This window comes from Bombus pyrosoma, linkage group LG16, assembly GCF_014825855.1.
Source record: "Bombus pyrosoma isolate SC7728 linkage group LG16, ASM1482585v1, whole genome shotgun sequence".
NCBI lineage: Eukaryota > Metazoa > Arthropoda > Insecta > Hymenoptera > Apidae > Bombus > Bombus pyrosoma.
Window position 1 is genome coordinate 396,509 of NC_057785.1, and position 6,443 is coordinate 402,951.

A 6,443-nucleotide genomic window follows, 5' to 3' on the forward strand; every position below is an offset into this window, starting at 1 on the left:
GATTAAATAATTGTAGAATAAATAACGAAACGATATGAAAACAGACAATTATTTAAATATGGAATAATATTGACATAAATATCACATAAAAATTAGAACACAGTATGAAAAACCGTCTTAGAGATGTTTTTCGGGGCAAAAATGACCGAACTAAATATTAAGATGAGGTAAGAAATAGAAATAATGTTATAAGAAATAGAAATAGAGAAACTTTTATATCTCTGTTTTTACCTGTTTCTGTAATGAGTATTCTCTAACTTTTACAAATATTATCCAATTCAAATTTTACACGCATAATCTTGATATCTGTATCTTACTATAGTTATGAGAATACTTTGAAATATCAAGTGCATCAGACACACACACACACACACACACACACATCTTTATATATATATATCTTTAAAATTCAGTAGCGAACATTCGAATACTTTCGTGAGCCATTGTACATAACATATACATGTATTTTATATATTTTACTATACTATGACCATATAAAAATTAGGAGTATAATAATCGTTATTTCCGGTATTAAAATCGTTATTAAACATTTATTTAATTAATCTTCAAATTGAAGTACAACCATGGAAAATTAACAGAAGAATCACATCTAGATTTTACAAGTATGCCACAAGGTAACTTCTGCGCAATGATCGTGTACATGTTGCATCTGTAGTTCTGAAGCGTAGCCAATCAGCAAGCAGCACCACTCCTTTGTCTTCACTGTTATTATAGAAATCGGTGCTGTTCAATCGTCTTTCGTATTCGAGTCATGGTAGAATGTACATCGCAAAAAAATTTATTGAACGTTATAATTTTTTAATTTACCAAGCATTACTTGGTAATGAGTATTAAGTGGAGAATTAAATTTGATTAGAAACTTGATCTGTAAAGTTTCTATAAAAAGAGATTTAACGAAGGTAAATATTTTATATATGCAATTTTATAAAATGAAAAGATTCGTATACATATTAGTTTTGTATAAATAATTTTAACCTAAAAATTTGTTCTAGGATGGATGGGATAGTATAGTAACCGGAAAGGAAATTATTCTATACGTAAAAGTAAGTTGTAGTAACAAGTACAGTTTTCTTTTTTTATGTTTTTTGTATTTTCATTACATTTTTGATTTTCATATACACAACCGTCTTTCACTTAAAGAAGAATTTACTTTATTAGGGACCTTTCATACAAATTTGAATAATAAGTGCTATTTTTGATGTCTTATTTTAACGTTTGTTCTTGTTTGTTTGGGCTACTCTATCGCTTATTTCCGTTTAATGTTTGCGCGCTGTACTAATTTTGTGTGAATAATATAGAAATATATGAGGTCTGCAAATGAAATGATTTGATGTAGAAAAGTTTTAATTTTCATAAAATAGTTCTGAACTGCCATGACTGGGTGGAAACAAAGAAGCTCGGAAATGAAGTATAAAATAAACCGCTTCGCAAATGCACGTTGAGAGAATACACTGCATGTTTTGTCTAATATTAATTGCTTTTTGTACTTTTATTTCACATATCTGATCGGCCATAATTTTTTAGGAATAAATTTTTATAAATTCGTTTCTTCTTTGTTAAAGTTATTTTTTCTTGTTTAATTCGTCTTTTATTATAAACTGTCACATTTCAACAAGAAAAATTCTATTTATTTAATATTATTTTTGTGTATTGCTATATAAAATTATTTGTGGTCTATTTATACTTAGATTAGAAATGTTTAAATTTGTTAGTTAGTACAAAACATTCGTAGCAAAGTTTTTAAGTTGCTTTCATAATTTGTAAATTCGTTTGAATTGCTGTTCTTCTATCTCTTTTGCTATTCTTCTATGCCAGAATGCTATAAACCTAATGCCGCTTTTGCTTTTTAATAAAATTTGTTAATTACCATTACTACTTTTCTTTGTTTATAAAGGAGATTTTTCATTTGTTATTTTTTACATTTAATCGTTGTTTTTTTAAGAAATTTAGTTCTAAATGCCTAATATTACAGGTATTCTTTTATTATGAGTTAGCTGGTGTTCAGATTATTTTTCTTGCATACGTGTGTGTATTACAAATCTCATTTTTACTCGTTTTGTACTTTATTCTGTATCTTTATTTTGTATCTATAATATTTATAATATTATCCTAGTTTAACTTGTGTTCTCATTCTTTTAGTTATTAATGATAGTTTCATAATTAAGCAATTAGCTTTAGTTATCTTTTCTGCGTTTTTCATATATTTATGTATATACTTCACTATAGGTACATTATTCTAAGTATTTTATAAAACAACATGTTTTAGAAAATTACTTGAAGAATCTACATTGCCAGAAATATATGATAAACGCATTTTGCGATATGCAAGGAAATTGATTTCTGAGAAAGTCAAGATTTCATAAATTCTTTGTCATGCTGCCACAATAAGTCCGTTTCTTTTATCTGCCCTTAATTGTAGAATGTGCCATTCCATTTAAAAAAGGTGATGATTTCCATTTATTCATTATCTTTCCTAATCATTATTTACATATTATAAATGAAAAAGACAAGTTTCATTCTTGTTTAGTTTTATACATAAACACTTCAGTATTTATGTTAATTAACTAGATTATATTGTGTTCAGTATTGGGCATGATGTTAATACTATACCAAGTCTCATAAGAACAAAATTATCTAAAATCTTTCAATTTTTTTATATTGCTATATATTTCTATATGTCAACATGGTATGGAGCAAGGTATACCATGTTTGAAATCATATTAACAGTTCAACCTTTTTAAAAAGAATAGGTGATATTCCTTATAGAAAATCAAAGCAGTAGAAAATCAGTTTATTCTTATTTCCTATAGTAACATAACAATATTTTATTATACACATAAAAATTTAACTCAGGATGGAAGAAAGAAAAATTGTAACGCCAACTTTTAAAATAATAATTATAACAAATTAAATAGACTGCGGAAGTTTATGCAGTGAATATGGTGCATGTGAGGTTGCGCCGATTGGAGTCCAACAAGGATTTAGGGATATCTCTGCATCGGGGAACGCTCAAAGAATTGTTGCTAGTTGTTACCACAATGATTTTACAATAAACATCTCTTTGAGATGTATAGTGTTGTATTATTAAGTGTATATCTTGGTATAAGTCATTCTTCTCTTGGAGCGCGCACTACAGTTTCCCAACGTAATCTAATTAATGTTTAGTTCCCTTTTTTTCCTTCTTATTTTTGCTTATATATACATATAAATGTAATATATACATGATATTCGACTACAGGTATAACAAAATGTGAGAATCGACTTTTAGGAGAACAAATTAAAAATAGAAAAATTATATTTTCGGCTTTGCTTTTTTTAGGAGTAGTTATTGACAACTAAAAATCGACTGAGACATCACTGTGCACGAGCAAGTCTCCTTATACTGTTTTATACGAAGTATAGTTAGGATAGTTCCAGCAGTAGGCAGCTCAGAGACCCTTAAATTGAACAACACATGCGCAACAGCTGTTCGAGCATATGTAATCGTATAAAGAGGCTATGACATTCAGAAACGTAAACGATTCCAACGTCTTCCGAACTTTTATTCGCTCTTCTTGTTATTAAATATAGGTTTGGGGTTGACGTTTAATAGATTCACACAGATTCTATTTTTCTTTCTATATTTCGTCACCTCGTACAAAACGTCCAAACACACCGGATACACTTAGATAATTAACACGTGGTCGACTCCTAAGACAAAAGAGCGTTGTTAGAAGTCGTACCAACTTAGCTTGTAGGAACTAGCAATCATACCAACTTAACATTTCTCAACACCTCTTACTAGTATTAGTCGATTTTCGGCAAAATTTTTGCTCTAATACATTTCCTGTTTCCCTGAACTTTTGTAAGATTCCTTTTACTCTATTTACGAAATATTTTCTTGAAGAGGAGCTAATAGTTACTACTTGACATTAAAAATGCTTCCGTCAGGAAAGTTCTCTCTTTAATCGGAAACGCGATGATGCTTAAAGCGTAGAAACATAGAAAAGTGCTTTGATCTGTGAATTTCAAAAAAGATTTTTTGAAGTCTGCGGTAAATGCAACGAATTTTAAATAAGATAAATTGTCTGAACTAAATGAGTTTGGTGCTGGGTTTTTTGCTTTTGGCTCTAATTCTAAAAATTAAATCTGTCTTCCTGGTCTGACCTACCTACTCCAAGAATCTCCCTCCGATATCCTTTGGAATCATCAATTTGAGGCACTCTTATGTATGGTAAGAACTCAAGTAGCCTTTTAAGCGTTAAGTGTGCCTTCGTATAGTCGCCCAGATACTCTAAACAAGACCACAGCCGTGACAAAAACTGCATTAGTGGCGATTGTTAATGACAAAATACATTAACGTAATATATGTTACTAAAGAGTTATTCTTAATACTAAAAGATACCAACTTATTTTATTCTAAATTACTACTTGAATCACTATCAGTGGGAATGCTTGTTTCATTTGATGTTTGACTGGAAGTATTTATCAAGAAAAAATAAATATCGTTTGATATTCTGGATGTTAGGTTAAGTTTTTGTCTGGAAATGTTCTCGAGTTTGAAACATTGAGATAATCGCGAAGAATGTCAATTTTTGTATATATTCTAGATATTTTGGGGAAGAATTCTTTCCGAATCTCCTGAATAACTGATCGGTCGCAATTGGAAATTTAACTTACGAACGAAATTAAACCTATTATTATAATTAAAAAGTTAAACTTATAATTCTACAGTTTCGTCAGCATATGTTTCAAACGTTAAAGAGTCATATTGTGTGCTTACATTTCTCACTTAATTCAGCTTTGAAGGAACATATTATATCTAAGGTGTTTCCAGCAGCAGAAATCGATACACTAATCTCATGTGAATTGTTTTTCAAATTTAATGTTTGCAAACAAAACGCGGCTAAACTGTAGAAACGTTAACGACCCCCTGATTTCGATTATTTTTTTGGATATGTTGATGGAAATCGATATTTTGAATTATTGGTTAAGGGCAATAAATATGAAGATGTAATAATTTTTATTTTAGTTTTATTTATCTTAATCAATTTTTTTTTATTAGAGGAAGGCGTGTCTATATTTCAGTATTATTTCATATATATATTTCAGTATATATATATTTCGTATTATTTGTAGAAGGTTTATATGTATAGAGGATAGTTAGTACGTGAGGTTCAATGACGAGATTGCTCGTTGATGAAACCGTCGAATATATTTAAAAATAATAAGTTAAATTATAGTCTATAGGCTGGAGTTGTTGATACAAAGTATTAATCGCAAAATAAAATAGCGGATAAATACTCGTAAAGGCTCGTCGCGATATTCGGTAGATACTGTCACTGAACTGCGTATGTAACGGCGTATGTAACTGATGATTATCATGTTCGCGATCGCGTCCGTTTATTTATACTGGTCGGGGGAAAGTCGGAAAATTTGAATTTGTCTTCGTTCGACGGTTACATGTAGCGGCGACGTTGTTTTGCTCGGAGTTTGTTTATTCTTACATTACATGTATCCTAACAATCTTCATACTGCGAGGCAAAACCACAACATGATTTGAATTGACCTCTAACTCATTTGCCGCTACATATTTCAGTATATTTAGCCTTAAAGCTGATAGTTACTAATCAAAAAAAAGAAAAAAGAAAATCGGCGCCTATTCATACCAAATAAATGGTTGCCATGTTCCTCTTCTATTCATATTACAATCCAGGTATAAAAAAACATTTGCAATGTGTTCATTAATTTTTGCAATCACGTGCTTCATAAACGCACTTACTCTCACAGAATAATCCAATATGAATAGCTTCTTCCTATATACATATATAAGGGATAGACGCACTTAGTTCCCGAGATATTAACTAAAGCTGCCGGTACCACTGCAGTAAGTTCTTTTATGAACTCTGCTTATAGTTCTACGTTTGTGGCAGCGTATACGTCAGTGTGGATCGTCGGCCATTTATCTTCTGTCTATAAACGGGGATCGAGTGAGGCCTCGTGCATAATGTACACATGAGAGATTACAGAAATCTGTTACAACTTATAACTCATTATAAGTTTGTTATAATTTATAATTCAATTAAAAGTGAATATCATCAATATATTGGATTTAGATTTCAATTAGATTTCTCAATTCGGCTGCTGCGATGGAGCTGGCAACGCTTATGTCACGTAAAATAAAAAAAATAAATTTAGGGAAAAAAGAAACTTTATTTTTTATCGTTTGCAATACACTTCTGAACTCTAGGCGTGACTGTTCAAGACTGACTTGGATGATCTTTAGGGGGTGTATTTAAATTCTTTTATTCGTTGGAGTGGGAATGGGCCTTGATCATACATCTTTGGGAACGGATAGAATGACCGGATGTTATCCTGATGGTAACGTGCTTGGAACTTCGTTATCTTATCGCTTTGTTTAGTCGGATTTCGTCTGTGGCATT

The 6,443-nt window shown here is 30.6% G+C and overlaps 1 long non-coding RNA gene across 1 annotated transcript in view; it reads left to right on the plus strand.

The window, feature by feature from the left end:
• The first annotated feature begins 783 nt into the window (after nt 1-783).
• LOC122576177 overlaps nt 784-6,443 on the plus strand; it is a 29,986-nt gene continuing 24,326 nt past the window's right edge. Inside the window, exons 1-2 of the long non-coding RNA XR_006319661.1 lie at nt 784-920; nt 1,014-1,064. This is a non-coding gene — a long non-coding RNA (uncharacterized LOC122576177). The remainder of the gene's footprint in view (nt 921-1,013; nt 1,065-6,443) is intronic.